This window comes from Rattus norvegicus, chromosome 4, assembly GCF_021556685.1.
Source record: "Rattus norvegicus strain SHRSP/BbbUtx chromosome 4, alternate assembly SHRSP_T2T, whole genome shotgun sequence".
NCBI classification, from domain to species: domain Eukaryota; kingdom Metazoa; phylum Chordata; class Mammalia; order Rodentia; family Muridae; genus Rattus; species Rattus norvegicus.
In genome coordinates this window covers 103,757,489-103,781,471 of record NC_141537.1, presented here as the reverse complement: position 1 = coordinate 103,781,471, position 23,983 = coordinate 103,757,489, and the positions used below count along the sequence as shown (strand labels likewise).

General features: G+C 41.2%; 1 pseudogene and 1 gene segment (V, D, J or C); both read right to left on the bottom strand.

Annotated features, from left to right (window-relative positions):
• LOC134478922 (immunoglobulin kappa variable 4-1-like) overlaps positions 1–23,983 on the bottom strand; it is an 801,643-nt gene that overhangs the window by 75,190 nt on the left and 702,470 nt on the right.
• On the bottom strand, positions 8,756–10,262 carry Hdac2-ps1 (histone deacetylase 2, pseudogene 1; annotated as a pseudogene). The gene has a single exon (XR_015686666.1). The product of XR_015686666.1 is annotated as a histone deacetylase 2, pseudogene 1 (transcript).

Here is a 23,983-nt window from a genome sequence, read left to right as displayed (position 1 = left end):
TTTGGTCTTACCTGTGGTCCCGAGGCTCAGGTTCGCTCGTGGGGTGCTGCCCATGGGCTCTCTGCAGCGGCAGCAACCAGGAAGACCTGTGCCGCCCCTTCCGGGAGCTTCAGTGCACCAGGGTTCCAGATGGTCTTTGGCTTTTTCCTCTGGCGTCCGAGATGTGTGTGCAGGGAGCAGTCACTTCTGGTTTCCCAGGCTTGTCTTCCTCTCTGAAGGTTTAGCTCTCCCTCCCATGGGATTTGGGTGCAGAGAACTGTTTATCCGGTCTGTTTCTTTCAGGTTCCGGCGGTGTTTCAGGCACAGGGGTCCTGCCGCTCCTGGGCCCTTCCCCACGGGAGCCCAGAGGCCTTATACAGTTTCCTCTTGGGCCAGGGATGTGGGCAGGGGTGAGCAGAGTTGGTGGTCTCTTCCGCTCTGCAGCCTCAGGAGTGCCCACCTGACCAGGCGGTTGGGTCTCTCTCTCACCGGGTCTGGGAGCAGAGAGCTGCTGCAGGCCGGGATCCGCGGGTGTGGGACTTCCGGTAAACACAGAACGTGCCCGGTCCTAGAGAAATTCTGCTTTCCTGTGCCCCAAGCTCACCAGGCAGCTTTCTTGCAGCAGAAAATTTGGTCTTACCTGTGGTCCCGAGGCTCAGGTTCGCTCGTGGGGTGCTCCCCACGGGCTCTCTGCAGCGGCAGCAACCAGGAAGACCTGTGCCGCCCCTTCTGGGAGCTTCAGTGCACCAGGGTTCCAGATGGTCTTTGGCTTTTTCCTCTGGCGTCCGAGATGTGTGTGCAGGGAGCAGTCACTTCTGGTTTCCCAGGCTTGTCTGCCTCTCTGAAGGTTTAGCTCTCCCTCCCACGGGATTTGGGTGCAGAGAACTGTTTATCCGGTCTGTTTCTTTCAGGTTCCGGCGGTGTCTCAGGGACAGGGGTCCTGCCGCTCCTGGGCCCTCCCCCACGGGAGCCCAGAGGCCTTATACAGTTTCCTCTTGGGCCAGGGATGTGGGCAGGGGTGAGCAGAGTTGGTGGTCTCTTCCGCTCTGCAGCCTCAGGAGTGCCCACCTGACCAGGCGGTTGGGTCTCTAATTTGTGTCTTTTTATTGGGTAATTATGTCCTTTGATGTTGAGAGATATTAAGGAATAGTGATTGTTGCTTCCTGTTATATTTGTGTTTGGACATGAGATGATGTTTGTGTGCCTGTCTTCTCTTTGTTTTGTTGCAAAATGATTACTTTATTGCTTTGTCCAGGGTGTAGCTTGCCTCCTTGTGTTGGGCTTTACCATTTATTATCCTTTGTAGGGCTGGATTTGTAGAAAGATATTGTGTAAATTTGGTTTTGTCTTGGAATATTTTGGTTTCTCCATCTATGTTAATTTAGAGTTTTGCTAGTTACCATAACCTGCGCTGGCATTTGTGTTCTTTAGGGTCTGTATGACACCTGTTCAGGATCTTCTGGCTTTCATCGTCTCTGCTGAGAAGTCTGGTGTAATTCTGATAGGTCTGCCTTTACATGTTACTTGACCTTTTTCCCTTACTGCTTTTAATACTCTTTCTTTGTTTTGTGCATTTGGTGTTTTGACTATTTTGTGATGGGAAGAGTTTCTTTTCTGGTCCAATCTATTTGGAGTTCTGTAGGCTTCTTGTATGTTTATGGGCATCACTTTCTTTAGGTTAGGGAAGTTTTTTTTATGGTTTTGTTGAAGACATTTACTGGTCCTTTGAGTTGGGAATCTTCACTCTCTTCTATACCCATTTTCCTTAGGTTTGATCTGCTCATTGTGTCCTGGATTTCCTGTATGTTTTGGACCAGTAGCTTTTTCCGTTTTACATTATCTTTGACAGTTTTGTTGATGATTTCTATGGAATCCTCTGCTCCTGAGATTTTCTCTTTTATCTCTTGTATTCTGTTGGTGATGCTTTTATCTATGACTCCTTGTCTCTTCTTTTGGTTTTCTATATCCAGGGTTGTCTCCCTTTGTGCTTTATTAATGCTTCTATTTCCTTTTTTAAATTCCTTCACCTGTTTGATTGTGTTTTCCTGTAATTCTTTCAGGGATTTTTGTGTGTCCTCTTTATAGGCTTCTGCCTGTTTATTTGTGTTTTTTTTTTTTACATATTTTTTTTTTAATAACTTGAGTATTTCTTATATACATTTCGAGTGTTATTCCCTTTCCCGGTATTCGGGCAAACATTCCCCCTCCCCCCTCCCCTTCCTTATGGGTGTTCCCCTCCCAACCCTCCCCCCATTGCCGCCCTCCCCCCAACAGTCTAGTTCACTGGGGGTTCAGTCTTAGCAGGACCCAGGGCTTCTCCTTCCACTGGTGCTTTTACTAGGATATTCATTGATACCTATGAGGTCAGAGTCGAGGGTCAGTCCATGTATAGTCTTTAGGTAGTGGCTTAGTCCCTGGAAGCTCTGGTTGCTTAGCACTGTTGTACATATGGGGTCTCGAGCCCCTTCAAGATCTTCCAGTTCTTTCTCTGATTCCTTCAACGGGGGACCTATTCTCAGTTCAGTGGTTTGCTGCTGGCATTCGCCTCTGTATTTGCTGTATTCTGGCTGTGTCTCTCAGGAGCGATCTACATCCGGCTCCTGTCGGTCTGCACTTCTTTGCTTCATCCATCTTGTCTAATTGGGTGGCTGTATATGTATGGGCCACATGTGGGGCAGGCTCCGAATGGGTGATCCTTCAGTGTCTGTTTTAATCTTTGCCTCTCTCTTCCCTGCCAAGGGTATTCTTGTTCCCCTTTAAAGAAGGAGTGAAGCATTCACATTTTGATCATCCGTCTTGAGTTTCGTTTGTTCTAGGGATCTAGGGTAATTCAAGCATTTGGGCTAAAAGCCACTTATCAATGAGTGCATACCATGTATGTCTTTCTGTGATTGGGTTAGCTCACTCAGGATGATATTTTCCAGTTCCAACGATTTGCCTACGAATTTCATAAAGCCGTTGTTTTTGATAGCTGAGTAATATTCCATTGTGTAGATGTACCACATTTTCTGTATCCATTCCTCTGTTGAAGGGCATCTGGGTTCTTTCCAGTTTCTGGCTATTATAAATAAGGCTGGGATGAACATAGTGGAGCACGTGTCTCTTTTATATGTTGAGGCATCTTTTGGGTATATGCCCAAGAGAGGTATAGCTGGATCCTCAGGCAGTTCAACGTCCAATTTTCTGAGGAACCTCCAGACTGATTTCCAGAATGGTTTTACCAGTCTGCAATCCCACCAACAATGGAGGAGTGTTCCTCTTTCTCCACATCCTCGCCAGCATCTGCTGTCACCTGAGTTTTTGATCTTAGCCATTCTCACTGGTGTGAGGTGAAATCTCAGGGTTGTTTTGATTTGCATTTCCCTTATGACTAAAGATGTTGAACATTTCTTTAGGTGTTTCTCAGCCATTTGGCATTCCTCAGCTGTGAATTCTTTGTTTAGCTCTGAACCCCATTTTTTTAATAGGGTTATTTGTTTCCCTGCGGTCTAACTTCTTGAGTTCTTTGTATATTTTGGATATAAGGCCTCTATCTGTTGTAGGATTGGTAAAGATCTTTTCCCAATCTGTTGGTTGCCGTTTTGTCCTAACCACAGTGTCCTTTGCCTTACAGAAGCTTTGCAGTTTTATGAGATCCCATTTGTCGATTCTTGATCTTAGAGCATAAGCCATTGGTGTTTTGTTCAGGAAATTTTTTCCAGTGCCCATGTGTTCCAGATGCTTCCCTAGTTTTTCTTCTATTAGTTTGAGTGTGTCTGGTTTGATGTGGAGGTCCTTGATCCACTTGGACTTAAGCATTGTACAGGGTGATAAGCATGGATCGATCTGCATTCTTCTACATGTTGACCTCCAGTTGAACCAGCACCATTTGCTGAAAATGCTATCTTTTTTCCATTGGATGGTTTTGGCTCCTTTGTCAAAAATCAAGTGAGCATAGCTGTGTGGGTACATTTCTGGGTCTTCAATTCTATTCCATTGGTCTATCTGTCTGTCTCTGTACCAATACCATGCAGTTTTTATCACTATTGCTCTGTAATACTGCTTGAGTTCAGGGATAGTGATTCCCCCTGAAGTCCTTTTATTGTTGAGGATAGCTTTAGCTATCCTGGGTTTTTTGTTATTCCAGATGAATTTGCAAATTGTTCTGTCTAACTCTTTGAAGAATTGGATTGGTATTTTGATGGGGATTGCATTGAATCTGTAGATTGCTTTTGGTAAAATGGCCATTTTTACTATATTAATCCTGCCAATCCATGAGCATGGGAGATCTTTCCATCTTCTGAGGTCTTCTTCAATTTCCTTCTTCAGTGTCTTGAAGTTCTTATTGTACAGATCTTTTACTTGCTTTGTTAAAGTCACACCGAGGTACTTTATATTATTTGGGTCTATTATGAAGGGTGTCGTTTCCCTAATTTCTTTCTCGGCTTGTTTCTCTTTTGTATAGAGGAAGGCAACTGATTTATTTGAGTTAATTTTATACCCAGCCACTTTGCTGAAGTTGTCTATCAGCTTTAGTAGTTCTCTGGTGGAACTTTTGGGATCACTTAAATATACTATCATATCATCTGCAAATAGTGATATTTTGACTTCTTCTTTTCCGATCTGTATCCCCTTGACCTCCTTTTGTTGTCTGATTGCTCTGGCTAGAACTTCAAGAACTATATTGAATAAGTAGGGAGAGAGTGGGCAGCCTTGTCTAGTCCCTGATTTTAGTGGGATTGCTTCAAGTTTCTCTCCATTTAGTTTAATGTTAGCAACTGGTTTGCTGTATATGGCTTTTACTATGTTTAGGTATGGGCCTTGAATTCCTATTCTTTCCAGGACTTTTATCATGAAGGGGTGTTGAATTTTGTCAAATGCTTTCTCAGCGTCTAATGAAATGATCATGTAGTTTTGTTCTTTCAGTTTGTTTATATAATGGATCACGTTGATGGTTTTCCTTATATTAAACCATCCCTGCATGCCTGGGATGAAGCCTACTTGGTCATGGTGGATGATTGTTTTGATGTGCTCTTGGATTCGGTTTGCCAGAATTTTGTTGAGTATTTTTGCGTCGATATTCATTAGGGAAATTGGTCTGAAGTTCTCTTTCTTTGTTGTGTCTTTGTGCGGTTTAGGTATAAGAGTAATTGTGGCTTCGTAGAAGGTATTCGGTAGTGATCCGTCTGTTTCAATTTTGTGGAATAGTTTGGATAATATTGGTATTAGGTCTTCTATGAAGGTTTGATAGAATTCTGCACTAAACCCGTCTGGACCTGGGCTCTTTTTGGTTGGGAGACCTTTAATGACTGCTTCTATTTCCTTAGGAGTTATGGGGTTGTTTAACTGGTTTATCTGTTCCTGATTTAACTTCAGTACCTGGTATCTGTCTAGGAAATTGTCCATTTCCTGAAGATTTTCAAGTTTTGTTGAATATAGGTTTTTATAGTAAGAGCTGATGATTTTTTGAATTTCCTCTGAATCTGTTGTTATGTCTCCCTTTTCATTTCTGATTTTGTTAATTTGGACGCACTCTCTGTGTCCTCTCGTTAGTCTGGTTAAGGGTTTATCTATCTTGTTGATTTTCTCAAAGAACCAACTTTTGGTTCTGTTGATTCTTTCTATGGTCCTTTTTGTTTCTACTTGGTTGATTTCAGCTCTGAGTTTGATTATTTCCTGCCTTCTACTCCTCCTGGGTGTATTTGCTTCTTTTTGTTCTAGAGCTTTTAGGTGTGCTGTCAAGCTGCTGACATATGCTCTTTCCTGTTTCTTTCTGCAGGCACTCAGCGCTATGAGTTTTCCTCTTAGCACAGCTTTCATTGTGTCCCATAAGTTTGGGTATGTTGTACCTTCATTTTCATTAAATTCTAAAAAGTTTTTAATTTCTTTCTTTATTTCTTCCTTGACCAGGTTATCATTGAGTAGAGCATTGTTCAATGTCCAAGTATATGTGGGCATTCTTCCTTGATTGTCATTGAAGACCAGTTTTAGGCCGTGGTGGTCCGATAGCACGCATGGGATTATTTCTATCTTTCTGTACCTGTTGAGGCCCGTTTTTTGACCAATTATATGGTCAATTTTGGAGAAAGTACCATGAGGAGCTGAGAAGAAGGTATATCCTTTTGCTTTAGGATAGAATGTTCTATAAATATCCGTTAAGTCCATTTGGCTCATGACTTCTCTTAGTCTGTCTACATCTGTGTTTAATTTCTGTTTCCATGATTTGTCCATTGATGAGAGTGGGGTGTTGAAATCTCCCACTATTATTGTGTGAGGTGCAATGTGTGTTTTGAGCTTTAGTAACGTTTCTTTTACGTATGTAGGTGCCCTTGTATTTGGGGCATAGATATTTAGGATTGAGAGTTCATCTTGGTGGATTTTTCCTTTGATGAATATGAAGTGTCCTTCCTTATCTTTTTTGATGACTTTTAGTTGAAAATTGATTTTATTTGATATTAGAATGGCTACTCCAGCTTGCTTCTTCTGACCATTTGCTTGGAAAATTGTTTTCCAGCCTTTCACTCTGAGGTAATGTCTGTCTTTGTCTCTGAGGTGTGTTTCCTGTAGGCAGCAGAATGCAGGGTTCTCGTTGCGTATCCAGTTTGTTAATCTATGTCTTTTTATTGGGGAGTTAAGGCCATTGATGTTGAGAGATATTAAGGAATAGTGATTATTGCTTCCCGTTATATTCATATTTGGATGTGAGGTTATGTTTGTGTGCTTTCATTCTCTTTGTTTTGTTGCCAAGACGATTAGTTTCTTGCTTCTTCTAGGGTATAGCTTGCCTCCTTATGTTGGGCTTTACCATTTATTATCCTTTGTAGTGCTGGATTTGTAGAAAGATATTGTGTAAATTTGGTTTTGTCATGGAATATCTTGGTTTCTCCATCTATGTTAATTGAGAGTTTTGCAGGATACAGTAACCTGGGCTGGCATTTGTGTTCTCTTAGGGCCTGTATGACATCAGTTCAGGATCTTCTGGCCTTCATAGTTTCTGGCGAGAAGTCTGGTGTGATTCTGATAGGTCTCCCTTTATTTGTTACTTGACCTTTTTCCCTTACTGCTTTTAATATTCTTTCTTTATTTTGTGTGTTTGGTGTTTTGACTATTATGTGACGGGAGGTGTTTCTTTTCTGGTCCAATCTATTTGGAGTTCTGTAGGCTTCTTGTATGCCTATGGGTATCTCTTTTTTTAGGTTAGGGAAGTTTTCTTCTATGATTTTGTTGAAGATATTTACTGGTCCTTTGAGCTGGGAGTCTTCACTCTCTTCTATACGTATTATCCTTAGGTTTGATCTTCTCATTGAGTCCTGGATTTCCTGTATGTTTTGGACCAGTAGCTTTTTCCGCTGTACATTATCTTTGACAGTTGAGTCAATGATTTCTATGGAATCTTCTGCTCCTGAGATTCTCTCTTCCATCTCTTGTATTCTGTTGCTTATGCTTGTATCTACGGCTCCTTGTCTCTTCCTTTGGTTTTCTATATCCAGGGTTGTTTCCATGTGTTCTTTCTTGATTGCTTCTATTTCCATTTTTAATTCCTTCAACTGTTTGATTGTATTTTCCTGGAATTCTTTCAGGGATTTTTGCGATTCCTCTCTGTAGGCTTCTACTTGTTCTCTAAGGGAGTCTTCACGTCTTTCTTGAAGTCCTCCAGCATCATGATCAAATATGATTTTGAAACTAGATCTTGCTTTTCTGGTGTGTTTGGATATTCCATGTTTGTTTTGGTGGGAGAATTGGGCTCCGATGATGGCATGTAGTCTTGGTTTCTGTTGCTTGGGTTCCTGTGCTTGCCTCTCGCCATCAGATTATCTGTAGTGTTACTTTGTTCTGCTATTTCTGACAGTGGCTAGACTGTCCTATAAGCCTGTGTGTCAGGAGTGCTGTAGACCTGTTTTCCTCTCTTTCAGTCAGTTATGGGGACATAGTGTTCTGCTTTCGGGTGTGTAGTTTTTCCTCTCTACAGGTCTTCAACTGTTCCTGTGGGCCTGTGTCTTGAGTTCACTAGGCGGGGTGCTGCCCAAGGGCTCTCTGCGGCGGCAGCAACCAGGAAGACCTGTGCCGCCCCTTCCGGGAGCTTCAGTGCACCAGGGTTCCAGATGGCCTTTGGTGTTTTCCTCTGGCGTCCGAGGTGTATGTACAGAGAGCAGTCTCTTCTGGTTTCCCAGGCTTGTCTGCCTCTCTGAAGGTTCAGCTCTCCCTCCCACGGGAATTGGGTGCAGAGAACTGTTTATCTTGTCTGTTTCCCTCAGGTTCCGGCGGTGTCTCAGGCACGGGTCCTGCCGCTCCTGGGCCCTCCCCCACGGGAGCCCAGAGGCCTTATACAGTTTCCTCTTGGGCCAGGGATGTGGGCAGGGGTGGGCAGTGTTGGTGGTCTCTTCCGCTCTGCAGCCTCAGGAGTGCCCACCTGACCAGGCGGTGAGGTCTCTTTCCCACAGGGTCTGGGAGCAGTGAGCTGCTGCGGGCCGGGATCCGTGGGCGTGGGATCTCCGGCAAACACAGGACGTGCCCGGTCCTAGATGAAGTCTGCCTCTGTGTGTCCCGATCTCACCAGGCAGCTCTCTTGCAGCAGACAAGTTGGTCTTACCTGTGGTCCCGAGGCTCAAGTTTGCTTGCGGGGTCTGTTTTCTTTTTTTTAAGTACAATTTTTTAATAAAGATAATTACAAATGATGGAAAAATCAGCTCAGAAAGGCCAATTGTTTCTTTAATAGATCCGTTTTTTTTGACGTAATAACACATCAATTTAAATACAATCACATAGAGCATGGTGGAAAAAAATTTGATTCATAATTAGAAAAACTCAGAATAAAACTTGCCAAGGAAAACCAAAAACAAGACATTTTGAAAATAAATACAGTCCATGCCAAAACAGTATAAAATGAAGCCAAACTTCCTCAAACAGTGAAGGTTTCTTATACCAGAATTGTCTCACTTTTCGACGTTCCTAAGTTTGGGGAGTCAAATTCAACGGTTGCTGAGTTGTTCTGATTTGGCTCCTTTGGTGTCTGTTTTCTCACTACTATTGTCCTTGGATTTGTCTTCTTCCTTAACATCTGTCTTCTTGTCCTCTGTCTCCTTCTTGTCTTCTTCAATCCTAGCTTTTTTGGCTCCCTTCGTATGATCAGTGACATTCCTACGACCTCCTTCACCTTCATCCTCAGAATCTGAGAATCTTCACCACAAGCTATCCACTTGTCTGATGCTCGAATAGAAAGTCTCTTGTCAGGGTTTTCTCCATCCTCATCACCACTGTCTTCATGAACAGCATCTTCTGGAATAGCTTGCATTTGAATACCAGGCACATGTGGAAACATTCGTAGATTTTCAAATAAATGCTGTTTTAGCAACTGCAGTCTCATATGTCCAACATCGAGCAACAATCCGGATTGTGTAGCCACCTCCGCCAAGCATCAGCAACAGCAAGTTAAAAGTTTTTACTACTTCTACATATTTAGCATGACCTTTGACAGTTAGGTTGAAACAGCCGAGCCTGTCCCCAGAGAGGGAGTCTGTGCCACACTGCGGCACCACTGCGCTAGGCTGGTACATCTCCATCACTTTTGAGATTATAGGCTTAAAGATTTGTCCATATGACCCGTCATCTACACCGTCTCTCATGGGAAAATTGACAGCGTAGTACTTTACTTTTCCAGCACCAATATCCCTCAAGTCTGTTCTAGGAAAGTATTCTCTGTATTTATGGAATGAGACGGTCATCACGCGATCTGTTGTATAAAAAGCTTCCTCAACACCATCACCATGGTGGATATCTATGTCAATATATAAGACTCTCTGATGATATTTTAGTAATTCGATGATAGCAAGCACAATATCATTAACATAGCAGAATCCTGATGCTTCTGATTTCTTGGTGTGATGTAATCCTCCAGCCCAGTTGACAGCCATATCAGTTTGTTACCAGTTTAGCTTCACAGCCCCAGCAGCTGAGCCACTGGTGGAGAGCTGACAGAACTCAAAGAGTCCATCGAACACTGGACAATCTTCTCCGACATTAAATCTCTGCATCTGCTTACTATACTCTGACATGTTATCTGGCCTTATTGATCGTAGAAACTTGATATACTCATCACTGTGGTATTTTGTCATTTCTTCAGCAGTGGCTTTATGAGGCCTTTATATTTCCATTTTTTGGTATAAACCATAATTCAGCAGCAAGTTATGAGTCATCTGGATTCTATGGGGCTTCATGGGATGACCCTGGCCGCAATAATAATTCCTGATATCACTGTCATAATAGTAGCACACTTTCTTCTTGCTGCCTCCTTGACTGTACGGCATGGGCTCAGGCCGCTGCCTCCTGGCTGCGGCTCCTCCTCCAGCTGCTCTTGCCCACCGTGGCCCAGCGGCCAGACAAGAGGACTGAGGGAGATGGCGGGCGCCATGGCCCTTGCAGCAAGGACAGCCCGGAGCGGGACGGCGAGCCTATTTGTGTTTTCTTGCATTTCTCTAAGGGATTTCTTTGTCTTTCTTGAATTCCTCCCTCATCATGATCAAATGTGATTTTATTTATTTATTTTTTTCTGCACACCAAAAACCACTCTTTATTTTGTTAAGTGTCTGTTCAACATTCTGTATGTTCAAATGCCTTGACTACACCCTCTATACTGTTTCCTCTGTGAGCCTTATCTCTTAACATCACAATATTAAACATTAAGTACTTTCAGTGGGTAAGGGACATCATAGTGCATGACTATAACAGAATTCTTGTGGCCATTCTCTAATTGTTGGATGTTATCTTTTTTCCCATTGTCTTACTATTTTAGATCATTCCATAAGGAATAGCCACATATAAACCGCATTTAAAGTATGTCTATTTCCTTTGCATAGGATGAAGATACCAATTCTAACAGGTTACTGCACTGTTAGATTGTTTCAAGAAGAGTATTAGTGCATTCATTGCCTTCAACAGGAGTCTGCCTGTGCACCATCTTCCTTCTTTCTTTCCTTCCTTCCTTCCTTCCTTCTCTCCTTTCTTCCCTCTCTTGCTTCCTCCCTCCTTCCTTTCTTCCTTCCTTTCATCCTTCCTTATGCCTTTTCTTTTCTTTCACAAGAGCCATCACTGAAGGATAGATGTGAGCCCAAGAAGCTAAGTCTGATAGAGACAGCCAGACTCTCATTTCTGCCAAGTTCCCATAGTGACCTGGAGTATAATCTGAACCTAGCTCAGCAGGAGGAATGGATGGTGATGATGCTTCATCCTGTGCCTGAAAGGGATCCACAGAGCTCTGCATCCCAGGAGGTGCTCCCCTTTGAACAATCTCTATTTCCATTAGCCAACTCTGTGGGGATCATGGCTGCAAATGTGATTTTAAATGTAGATCTTGCTTTTCTGGTGTGTTTGGATAATCAGTGTTTGCTTTCATGGGAGAATTGGGCTCCGATGATGCCATATAGTCTTGGTTTCTGTTGCTTGGGTTCCTGCTCTTGCCTCATGCCATCAGGTTGTCTCTGGTGTTCCCTTGTTCTGCTATTTCTGACAGTGATTTGACCATCCTTTGGCCTGCGTGATCAGGAAAGCTGTAGACCTGTTTTCCTGTTTTCTTTTAGCCAGTTATGGGAACAGAGTGTTCTGCTTTCAGGCATGTAGTCGTTCCTGTCTACCGGTCTTTTGCTGTTCCCGTGGGCATGTGTCCTGAGTCTACCAAGCAGGTCACTTGGAGCAGAAAAGTTGGTCTCACCTCTGGTCTCGGGCATGTAGTCACTCCTGGCTCTGGGTTTTAGCTCTCTATGATGGCAACAATCAGAAGAGCCCGCCCAGCCTTCTCTCGGCTCCTTGTGCACACGGGGCCCAGATGGCACTAGGTATTTTCCTCTAGAGTCAGAATTGTGGGCAGAGAGTAGTCTCCCCTGGCTTCCCAGGCATGTTTGTCCCTCTGAAGGTCTAGCTCTCCCTCCCACGGGATTTGGGTGCAGGGAGCTGCTTGACCAGGTCCTTTCAGATCCGGGCACAGTCTGGACCACAGTGTTCCTGCAGCTTGATTTACCCTATCTTCCTGTTCCCAGAGGCCCTATCCAGTTTCCTCTTGGGCCAGGGATGTAGGCAAGGGTGGGCAGTACTGACGGTCTCTCCTGCCCTGGAGTCTCAGGAGTGCCCACCTGTCTGGATGATGAGCTCTCTCTCCCACGTGGTTTGGGAGCCGGGAGCTGTGGGCCTGGATCAGTGAGGTTCGGGCCCCAGCTTGAAACCGGAAGTGTCCGGTCCCAGAGGAATTTTGCCTTTGCGTGTCCTGGTCCACCTGGCAGGTCACTTGGAGTAGAAAAGTTGGTGTTACCTCTTTTCTCTGGCCTGAAGTCACTCCTTGGAGCTGGGTCTCAGCTCTCTGTGAGGGCAGCAACCCATTTCACTCCTTCTTAATAGGGGGAACAAAAATTTTGATAGGAGGGGATATGGAGGCAAATTTGGAGCAGAGTCTGACATTATGGCCATTCAGAACCTGCCTCGTATGTGGCCCATATATATCCAGCCACCAAAACTATGTAAGACTGATGAAGCTAAACAGTCGAAGCTGAAAGGGACCCGATAGAGATCTCTCCTGAGAGACACAACCAGAACATGTCAAATACAGCAGTCAATGCTAGCAGCAAACCACTGAACTGAGAATAGGATCCACTTCAGTGGAATTAGAGGAAGGATTGAAAGAGCTGAAGGGGCTTGCAACCACATAAGAACAACCATGCCAACCACCCAGAACTTTCAGGGACTAAACTACTATCCAAAGACTATTCATGGACTGACCCAGGGCTCCAACTGCATATGTAGCAGAGCATAGCCTTGTTGGGGCACCAGTGGAAAGGGAAGCCCTTGGTCCTGCCAAGGTTGGACCGCCCAGAGTAGGGGATTGTTGGGTTGTGGGTGATAAGGGGCTGTGAATTGGGGGGAACAATTATGGGGAATGGGGAGGGGACGAGGGGCTTATGGACATAAAACCGGGAAAGAGTATAATATTTGAAATAAATGTAAATAAATAAATATATCCAATTAAAAAAAAAAGAACAAAACAAAATGGTGCTCAAGGTTGGGTGTGGTGGCCCATACCATTGATCTCAGAGCTAAGAAAGACATAAGTAAAATTTTGTGAGATCAATATCATGCCTGTTATACAGGTCATGAGACCTTCATTCCAATACAAATTGCCAGAAAAATAAAAATTTTCAGCTAATTTTTAACTTATACATGCTTGAGATTATTTAACATTGTTCTTATTGAAGAACAAAAATATTTCCCACAACAAATATCAAACACTGTTAATTATTATATGACAGAAATCAAACTCAATTCTCTTGATAAAAAATTCATACTCACCATTAGTGTGCTATAGTGAAGTATATTATAGAATGGGGTATTACAGTCCTCACATTTGGAAAGTAGATGAGAAGACAACAGAGTCAGATGTGGCCTAGGAGTAGGAGGCATAGATCATATATGTTGTTTAAGAAGACAAACCTCATCTTTTCTCTGATTTTGAACCCTGCATTTTTATTGATTCATAAAGCCAAATGTGTGAGTGTGAGTGCACGTGTGTGTGTGTGTGTGTGTGTGTGTGTGTGTGTGTGTGTGTGTGTGTAGGGGCATATGTGTATGTCACATGGAAATACGTGGAAGACTAGGGATTGGAAGTATGGTAGTTGAAGGGAAAGGTGGTGACAGAAAGAAACAAGGGAATTGAAGATTGTCAAACTAGGTGATATACTTTTAATATATTTGTTGTATGAAATTCAACTTTATATAGTCAAATAAATTAAGTTAACCCAAAGGAAAATAAGGGAAATGGTCAGGAGTCCAAACGTGAGGGAGAGCTCTGACAGCTGAGCTAAGTAAAAGCCAAGTTCTCTTCTGTATCTTCCAGTGGGAATATGGCAGAGGATCTTGATTTAGCCCATGGAGATTCATGTTGGAAGTTTTCATTCCAGAATATAAGATAATAAATTTGTTATGTTCAATACACAGAATTTAAGCTTGAGAAATTTATAAAAGACACATATTTTTTTTTACTTCTTTTTGCCCTAAGGACCTTCTGATGTAAAGAATCTGTTCATTGATTTTCTACCAAACTTTGCATCAGTTAGGCATAGCAGCTGCAGGCAGAAGGGGAAGTGTAGGTTGAGGGATGTGTGTGCAGGCAGCTGGTTAGAATATCAGAGGAGGTTTGTGTATGAGGTTGAAACACTGTGGGAGGATTGTAGTTATACTGTAGACAGTAATAAACAGCCAGGTCTTCAGCCTGCATGTTGCTGATGGTGAAAGTGAAATCTGTTCCAGATCCACTGCCTGTGAAGCGATCAGGGACTCCAGTGTACCGGTTGGATGCCCCATAGATAAGCAGTTTAGGAGACTGCCCTGTTTTCTGTTGGTACCAGTCTACATTAGTACCCACATTCTGACTGGCCTTGCAGTTCACGGTGACCCTGTCTCCTACTGATATGAACATGGATGTGGGAGACTGAGTCATCACAGTGTTTCCATCTGCACCTGCAATCAGAAATAGGTAATGATTATACACTTATACACACAAAGAGTTCTTGATACAAACCTTGAAATTGAAAATGTCTTTTCTAATGATATTTTCTGCACACTATTAGCTTCCTATAGGAAATAGCTGTTGCTACAAAAATGAATTATTTTACGATAATGCAATACTTTTAAACATCTCACCAGACAACCAGAGCAGCAGGAATATGAAGACCCGAGTATATGACTCCATCCTGATGCCCATGCTGGTCTTATGCAATTCAGATATCACTGCAAAAGCCTGGTTTATAAAGCATGGGCAGTTGGGCTGGCCTTAGAGACCTATGCAAATTAGTCATCAAATAAGGAAGTAAATTGCCCAGATACAGGTGTTTGAGGGTATCCAGGTCTAATCAACAGCCAAAAGTACTATGTAAGATAGGAAGTAATCACTGGGAAGGAAATCAACATAGAAGCTCAAGGACCAACTTAGACCTTTCAAACCACAAGTGTTTATACGCTGTCATGACAGGCTTCCATTAAAAATCAACAGGTGAATTTCACAAAAATAATAGTAAAACTTCCTTTGACTCAATCCTAAGAAAACTATAAATCCTGTGTAACAACAACACAGTAAACAAGGAAAATAGAATAGAAGAAAGGAAGGAAAGAAGAGAAAGGGAAAGGGGAGGGAAGAAGAAAGAAAGAAGAAGATGGAGAACAGAAGGAATATTGAATTGAGGAAGTAAGAAAAATGTGGAGAGGAAAGAAGGAATGGAGAAAATGAAACAAGGAGAAATATTTTAAAAGAAAGCTGGATGCACATATTAGTGCTTAAAACCACTTGCTTCTCTTATAAAAGACTAAGGTTTGATTCTTTCCAAGCATTCACATGATGATTCTCAACCATTTATAATTCCAGTTAAGAGCACACATGGTACACCTGTATACAAATATGCATACATACACACACACACACATAAATACATAAATGTCTGTATATATTCATTCAGTTTGGGATGTGAGCCCTGAGCTTCTCTCTAGCTATCAAGTCTTCCGCCTGCTGCCTTCTTTCTGCTTTCCAGGATTCTAACCCTCTGAAAGTCCAAAAAATCCTTACTTAGTTTCTCTTCTCATGGTGTTTATCACACCAATAGAAAAATAGTTAATAAAAAGGGATAATCCATCAGGGTATATTATACCTGGAAGATGATATACACACAGCATAAACAAGTATATGTTTTATACAATATTATCATGTCCTACTGTATCCATGAGTTTCAAAACCAGTTGGTCAGTTTGTTTTTACGGAACACATATATAGCATTAACTCACATATTGTTTACATGGGACCTTGGATTTCCCATTTATAAATATTAAATTTACTCATAATTATGAGATAAAAGCCTGGAAGGTAGAGACTACCCACACAAAATCATACTTCTTTAGTATGGTGTGAGATTTCTGGATTTTTACATTTGAGAATAGACAAGGAGAGTTCAGAGTGATATTTTACCCATGAGGATGAAGCAGGGGATGGACAAATGATTTAGAAACAAAACTATTGCATGTACCATCTCCTTTATGAATCTTAGATTTTAAGCATGATTATATAAATATAAATACAATTGTTGTGTGTATAAGGGAAACTAGGAGAGGGGAGAAAATTTAGGGGAAAAATGGAACAGAGAGAAATATGAGGGCAAGCAATGTATCTTAGGTAGGATTACTATTGTAATGAAGAAGTATCCTGACCAAAGATGAAAGAATTTATTCTTCCTACACTACCAGATAACAATCCATCTCTGAGGGAAGTCAGAGCAGGAACTGAAACAAAACAGGAACCCAGAGGTGGGAGCTGACCAGAAGACATGGAGCAGTGCTGCTTATTGGCTTCCCTCTGATGGCTTGCTCAGTGTGCTTTGTTGGTTTTGATTTTAGCCATTCTGACTGTTGTGAGGTAGAATCTCAGGAGTGTTCTGATTTGCATTTCCCTGATAACTAAGAATGATGTACATTTTTTAGGTCCTTCTCAGACACTCGATATTCCTCAACAGGGTTATTTGGCTCTCTAGAGTGTAGCTTCTTGAGTTCTTTGTATATATTGGATATTAGCCTTCTATCAGATGTAGGATTTTTAAGACCTTTTGCCAATCTGTTGGTTACCATTTAGTCCTAATGACAGTGTCCTTTTCCTTACACAAGCTTTTCAGTTTTATGAGGTCTCATTTGTAAATTCTTGATTTTTAGAGCATAAACCATTGGTGTTTTGTTCAGGAAATTTTCCCCAGTGCCCATGTGTTTGAGTTTTTTCCCAACTTTTCTTCTGTTAGTTTCAATGTATCGTGTTTCATGTGGAGGTCCTTGACACACTTGGGTGCATGCTTTCTTTTTTTAATTGGATGTATTTCTTTATTTACATTTCAAATGTTATTCTCTTTCCCAGTTTCCTGCCATAAGTCCTGCAACCCCTTTCCCACATAAGTGTTCCCACTCCAGATAGACCCCTACCCCTACCACCACCCCTTGACAGGAAATTTTTCCCAGTTTCCATGTGTTCAAGACTCTTCCCCACTTTTTCTTCTAATAGTTTGAGTATATCTGGTTTTATGTGGAGGTCCTTGATCCTCTTGGACTTAAGCTTTGTACATGGTGATAAGAATGGATCAATTTGCATTCTTCTACATGCTGACCTCCTGTTGAACCAGCACCATTTGTTGAAAATGGTATCATTTTTCCACTGGATTATTTTCACCCCTTTTCAAAAATCAAGTGACCATAGGTGTCTGGGTTCATTTCTTGGTGTTCAATTCTAATCCATTGATCTACCTGCCTCTCTCTGTACCAGTACCATACAGTTTTTTTCACTGTTGCCCTGTAATACAGCTTGGGAATGGTGATTCCCCAAGAAGTTCTTTTGTTGTTGCCATATTAATCCTGCCAATCCATGACCATGGGAGGTCTTTTCTTCTTCTGAGATCTTCTTCAATTTCTTCCTTCAGAGGCTTGAAGTTCTTGTCAGACAGATCTTTCACTTGCTTGGTTAGAGTCACACTGAGGTATTTTACATTATTTGGGACTATTGTGAAGGGTGTCAATTCCCTAATTTCTTTCTCAGCCTGTTTATCCTTTGAGTAGAGGAAGGCTACTGATTTGTTTGAATTAATTTTTTTTTTTTCGATTCTTTTTTTTCTTTTTTTTTACTATTAACTTGAGTATTTCTTATATACATTTCGAGTGTTATTCCCTTTCCCGGTTTCCGGGCAAATATCCCTCTCCCCTATCCCCTTCCTATGGGTGTTCCCCTCCCAACCCTCCCCCCATTGCCGCCCTCCCCCCCACAGTCTAGTTCACTGGGGGTTCAGTCTTAGCAGGACCCAGGGCTTCCCCTTCCACTGGTGCTCTTACTAGGATATTCATTGCTACCTATGAGGTCAGAGTCCAGGGTCAGTCCATGTATAGTCTTTAGGTAGTGGCTTAGTCCCTGGAAGCTCTGGTTGCTTGGCATTGTTGTACATATGGGGTCTCGAGCCTCTTCAAGCTCTTCCAGTTCTTTCTCTGATTCCTTCAACGGGGGTCCTATTCTCAGTTCAGTGGTTTGCTGCTGGCATTCGCCTCTGTATTTGCTGTATTCTGGCTGTGTCTCTCAGGAGCGATCTACATCCGGCTGTTTGAGTTAATTTTATACCCAGCCACTTTGCTGAAGTTGTTTATCAGGCTCAGTATTTCTCTGGTGGAACTTTGGAGTCACCAAAATATACTATCATATCATCGGCAAATAGTGATATTTGACTTCTTCCCTTCCAATTCATATCCATTTGACCTCCATTTATTGTCTGATTGCTCAGGTTAGGACGTCCAGTACTATATTGAATAACTAGGGATAGATTGGGCAGCCTTGTTTACTCCCTGAATTATGTGGGATTCCTTCAAGTTTCTCTTCATTTAGTTTGATGTTGGCTACTGGTTTGCTGTATAATACCTCTGCTATATTTAGGTATTGGCCTTGAATTCCTGCTCTTCCCAAGATTTTTAACATGAAGGAGTATTGAATTTTGTCAAATGCTTTCTCAGCATCTAATGAGATGATCAGGAGGTTTTTTCTTTGACTGTGTTGCATACTGGATTATGTTGCTGGATTTCCGTATATTGAACCATCCTTGCAACCCTGGGGTGAAGCCTACTTGATCATGATGGATGATCATTTTGATGTGCTCTTGGATTCAGTTTGCAAGAATTTTATTGAGTATTTTTGCATTGATATTCCTCAGACAAATTGGTCTGAAGCTCTCTTTCTTTGTTGGGTCTTTGTGTGGTTTATGTATAAGCATAATTGTGGCTTCATAAAAGGAATTGGGTAGTGGTCCTTCTGTTTCCAAGTATGTTGTAGAATAGTTTAGACCATACGAGGTCTTTAATGAAGGTCTGATAGAATTCTGCTTTAAACCTATCTGGTCCTGGGCTTTTATTTTTTGGGAGACATTTTTTTAAAGGAAGAAGGTTTTATTTTGGATTACATTTTAAAAAGGAATGACTGTCATACTGGGGGAAGCATGGTAGCAGGCAGGAATGCAGCTGATCCCATTGTGTCTGTAGTCAGGATGCAGCAAAGTGATTGGAAAAGAAGCTAGACTAACAAACTTCAAAATCCCACCTTCAGTAACTCATTTCCTCCAGCAAGGCTCTACATCTGAAAGGTTTCAGAAGCTTCAGAATAGTGCCACCAGCTGGGAACCAATTTTGCAAACACATGGAACCATTTAACATCCAACTCACAACAGCTATAATCTAGTTAATCGCATTTCTTTCTTATACAACTCCTGACCAGAGATTTGACATCATTCCTGACTCCCACTCTACTGTTTTTCCCAGAAAATCAGAATGCTCTAGAAGCCATGCAAGATAGGCAAAATGTAAAATTCCTCTTTATCCATCACTTTCTCTTGCTTTATAGCTAGATATCTATAACCTCTCAGTACATAGTAATAGATAAACCACAAAGGAAATATAAATCTATAAATGAAAGATGTACAAAATATTGTATCACATAAAGAGATCAATGTAAAATGAACAATTATTTCCTCTACAAGTAGTGTAGAAAAGTAAACTAAACACAGTTGAAATTCTCATTCAACAATGGCTTGGTAGAGAGCTGATAATGTATGTGTGTGTGCAATAGTTAAAGGAAGTTCCTGTTAACAAGTGCTACATCTACTAGTGAGGTGAGTGGTGACTGTTGGTGTGTCATTTGTATTTATATGAAGAGATCTGGACTTGATTTGTGGAGTTCTCAAAATATTTGAGGATACAGAGATAGTGTAGTTTGTGTTTGAAAATGTGCCTAAAACCAGTAGTAGAAAAAGACATGCTTTCCTATACATCCATCGTAGACTCCTTGCTACTTGATCACAATACAAAAATAGTCGCAGCACATCTGTGAGTGTCTTAATGTGGAATAAAGTGGTTATTCTATTGTCAGGCTTGATTGCAACAGCCTAAACCCTCAAAGTCATGACCATTGGAAAACCACAGCAACAGAGCAGCAACAATGTGAGTCTAAGACATGCGAATTAGAACATCCTGCACAGAAAATGCTCCTGAAGTCAAGGAAATTCCAATGTCACAAATCAAGTTACAACCCCCCCATTTTCCCCCATCATTAAACACATCAAACCCCTTTTCCCATTGCATTCATCTGTACCTATACCTATCTGTGGCTTACGAATACTGGATATGAGCAAATATTTTTGAGCACAGTTGCGAGAGTTCTATGTTTTAAAACCTTCGGAGTTTAATTTCTGCACCAGACACCAAGAGCTCTTCCTTGCAAGCATCTCATCCTTCTTGTTTTTCACACGATCTCATCACTGTTATGAGATCCTGCCTGTTATGATAAAACAGCATAGACTTGTTCCCTTATAAACATTGATCAAAGTTCCAGAGTCTGAGAAGTCCAAGAAAGATCAAGTTGCTGACTGATTTTTCTTTGTCAAAGTTTGTTTCTTAATTCTTTGCAGCTCTTATCTGTCTGACTTTCCATGCAGAAGAGTGGGAGGTGCTCTAGAAGCCTTTAGGTTGTAAACACTCGTCATTCAAAAACAGTATTCACTCACCTAATTACCCCCCCCAGGGAACTAACTGTACCTTCATACCCTATCTCTCTAGAGATTACAGCACACCTCAGAGCTTGAGTGGCATCCCTACTCTTTGGGAAAGAAAAACATTTGGTGTCATTGCCCATCTACATAATCAATATCATATCAACAACTTGAAATATGGCTTTGGGCAAGAAGAGTTCAATTTAAAATGCTGAGTCCAAACCCAAGTTCAGTGTTAATAAAAGATGGGAAAGAAACGTCTGGGTGAGGTTCCTGTGAATTTAATGTAGTTAAATTCTTCTAAATATATTTGATCTATGATAATGTTCTTTTTTCTAGATAATTAAGGGAATCACTCATAATAAGTGAATCCTTGTACCAGAAATGGGGAGGATTCATTTATCTTTGAGAGTCTTATGGTCTAGCTAGGGCAATAGCTACTGTCTCTTGTTGACCTTACTTATATACCAAGTCCATGGCTGAAATACATTAGAAGAGTTGCACCTGAGATTAAAACCAGTTGGTATTTTTTTTTAAAAATGGATTTGTTCTAAGTAGTTCAGTTTCTATGAATAAGAAAGTACATTTTGTTCTTGTCCCTCAATTTCTATGTGTGTACTTTGTTGACAGATGTGTTCTATTTTTAGGCAGAAATATGTGAATCTCTGTTTCACTCTTAGACTATTTAGAAATCAAAGTTGAATTAAATATATACAGGGCTTCTGAAAGTCCATGAGGACTTCAGAAATATTGCATATTAAGCCCTACCCCAAGATTAGAGCATTATGTACATTTGACTGCTAATTATCTAGATATATTTCTTTTTTTCTCCATTTTTATTAACTTGGGTATTATTTATTTACATTTCAATTGTTATTCCCTTTCCTGGTTTCTGGGCCAACATCCCCCTAATCCCTCCCCTTCCCCTTCTATATGGGTGTTCCCCTCCCCATCCTCCCCCCATTACCGCCCTCCTCCCAACAATCCCGTTCACTGGGGGTTCAGTCTTGGCAGGACGAAGGGCTTCCCCTTCCACTGGTGTTCTTACTAGGCTATTCATTGCTACCTATGAGGTTGGAGCCCAGGGTGAGTCCATGTATAGTCTTTGGGTAGTGGCTTAGACCCTGGAAGCTCTGGTTGGTTGACATTGTTGTTCATATGGGGTCTCAAGCACCTTCAAGCTCTTTCAGTCTTTTCTCTGATTTCTTCAACGGGGGCCCCGTTCTCAGTTCAGTAGTTTGCTGCTGGCATTTGCCTAGGTATTTGCCATACTCTGGCTGTGTCTTTCAGAAGAGATCTACATCTGGTTCCTGTCAGCTTGCACTTCTTTGCTTCATCCATCTTATCTAGTTTGGTGGCTGTAAATGCATGGGCCACATGTGGGGCATGCTCTGAATGGGTGTTCCTTCAGCCTCTGTTCTAAACTTTGCCTTGGTTGGGGGACTTTTAATGACTGTTTCTATTTCTTTAGGATTAATGGGATTGTTTAGATAGTTTATCTGATCCTTATTTAAATTAGGTACTTGTATCTGTCTAGAAAATTGTCCATTTCATCCAGATTTTCCAGTTTTTTAAAACATATTGTTTTGTAGTAGGATTTTCTGAATTTCCTAAGATTCTGTTGTTATGTTTCCCTTTTCTTTTCTATTTGCTTAATTTGGACAATCTCTATGTATTCTGGTTAGTCTGGCTAAGGGTATACATATTTTGTTGGTTTTGTTTATTCTTTGTATAGTATTTTTTTGTTTTTACTTGGTTGATTTCAGCACTGACATTGATTATTTCCTGACTTCTCTCCTCTTGGGTGCATTTGCTTCTTTTTCTTCTAGAGATTTTAGGTGTGCTGTCAAGGTACTAATATGCTTTCTCCTGTTTATTTGGAGTCACTCAGAGCTCTGAGTATTTCCTTTTAGCACTACTTTTATTGTGTCCCATAAGTTTGGGTATGTTGTACCTTCATTTTCATTAAATTCTGAGAAGTCTTTAATTTCTTTCTTTATTTCTTCCTTGACCAGGTTATCATTGAGTAGAGCACTGTTCAACTTCCATGTATATGTGGGCATTCTTCCCTTATTGTTATTAAAGACGAGCTTTAGCCCATGGTGGTCTGATAGCATGCATGGGATTATTTCTATCTTTGTGTATCTGTTGACGCCTGTTTTATGACCCAGTATATGGTCAATTTTGGAGAAAGTACCATGAGGAGCTGAGAAGAAGGTATATCCTTTTGCTTTAGGATAGAATGTTCTATAAATATCTGTTAAGTCCATTTGGTTCATGACTTCTCTTAGTCTGTCTACATCTCTTTTTAATTTCTGTTTCCATGATCTGTCCATTGATGAGAATGGGGTGTTGAAATCTCCTACTATTATTGTGTGAGGTGCAATGTGTGTTTTGAGCTTTAGTAAGGTTTCTTTTACGTATGTAGGTGCCCTTGTATTTGGGGCATAGATATTTAGGGTTGAGAGTTCATCTTGGTGGATTTTTCCTTTGATGAATATGTAGTGTCCTTCCTTGTCTTTTTTGATGACTTTTAGTTGAAAATTGATTTTATTCGATATTAGAATGGCTACCCCAGCTTGCTTCTTCAGACCATTTGCTTGGAAAGTTGTTTTCCAGCCTTTCACTCTGAGGTAGTGTCTGTCTTTCTCTCTGAGGTGTGTTTCCTGCAGGCAGCAGAATGCAGGGTCCTCATTCTGTATCCAGTTTGTTAATCTATGTCTTTTTATTGGAAAGTTGAGATCATTGATGTTGAGAGGTATTAAGGAATAGTGATTATTGCTTCCTGTTATATTCATATTTGGAATAGTGATTGTTTTTTCCTATTATTTTTATTGTTAGAGGTGGAATTATGTTTGTGTGTCTTTCTCCTTTTCATTTCACTTCATTTCATTAATTTATTGCTTTTTCTAGAGTGTAGTTTCTCTCTGTGTGTTGGAGTTTTCTACCTATTATCCTTTGTAGGGCTGGATTTGTAGAAAGGTATTGTGTAAATTGGTTTTATCATGGAATATCTTGGTTTCTCCATCTATGTTAATTGAGAGTTTTGGTGAATATAGTAGCCTGGGCTGGCATTTGTGTTCTTTTATGGTCTGTATGACATAAGCTTAGGATCTTCTGGCTCTCATAGTCTCTGGTGAAAAGTCTGGTGTAATTCTGATAGGTCTACCTTATATGTTACTTGACATTTCCCCTTTACTGCTTTTAATATTCTTTCTTTTTTCTGAGCATTCGTTGTTTTGACTATTATGTGACAGAAGGAATTTCTCTTCTGGTCCAATCTATTTTGAGTTTTATAGACTTCCTGTATGTTTATGGGCATCTCTTCCTTTAGGTTAGTGAAATTTTTTTCTATAATTTTGTTGAAGGTATTTATTGGCCCCCGAAGTTGGAAATCTTTGCTCTCTTCTATACCTATTGTCCTTAGGTTTGATCTTGACCTTGTCTCCTGA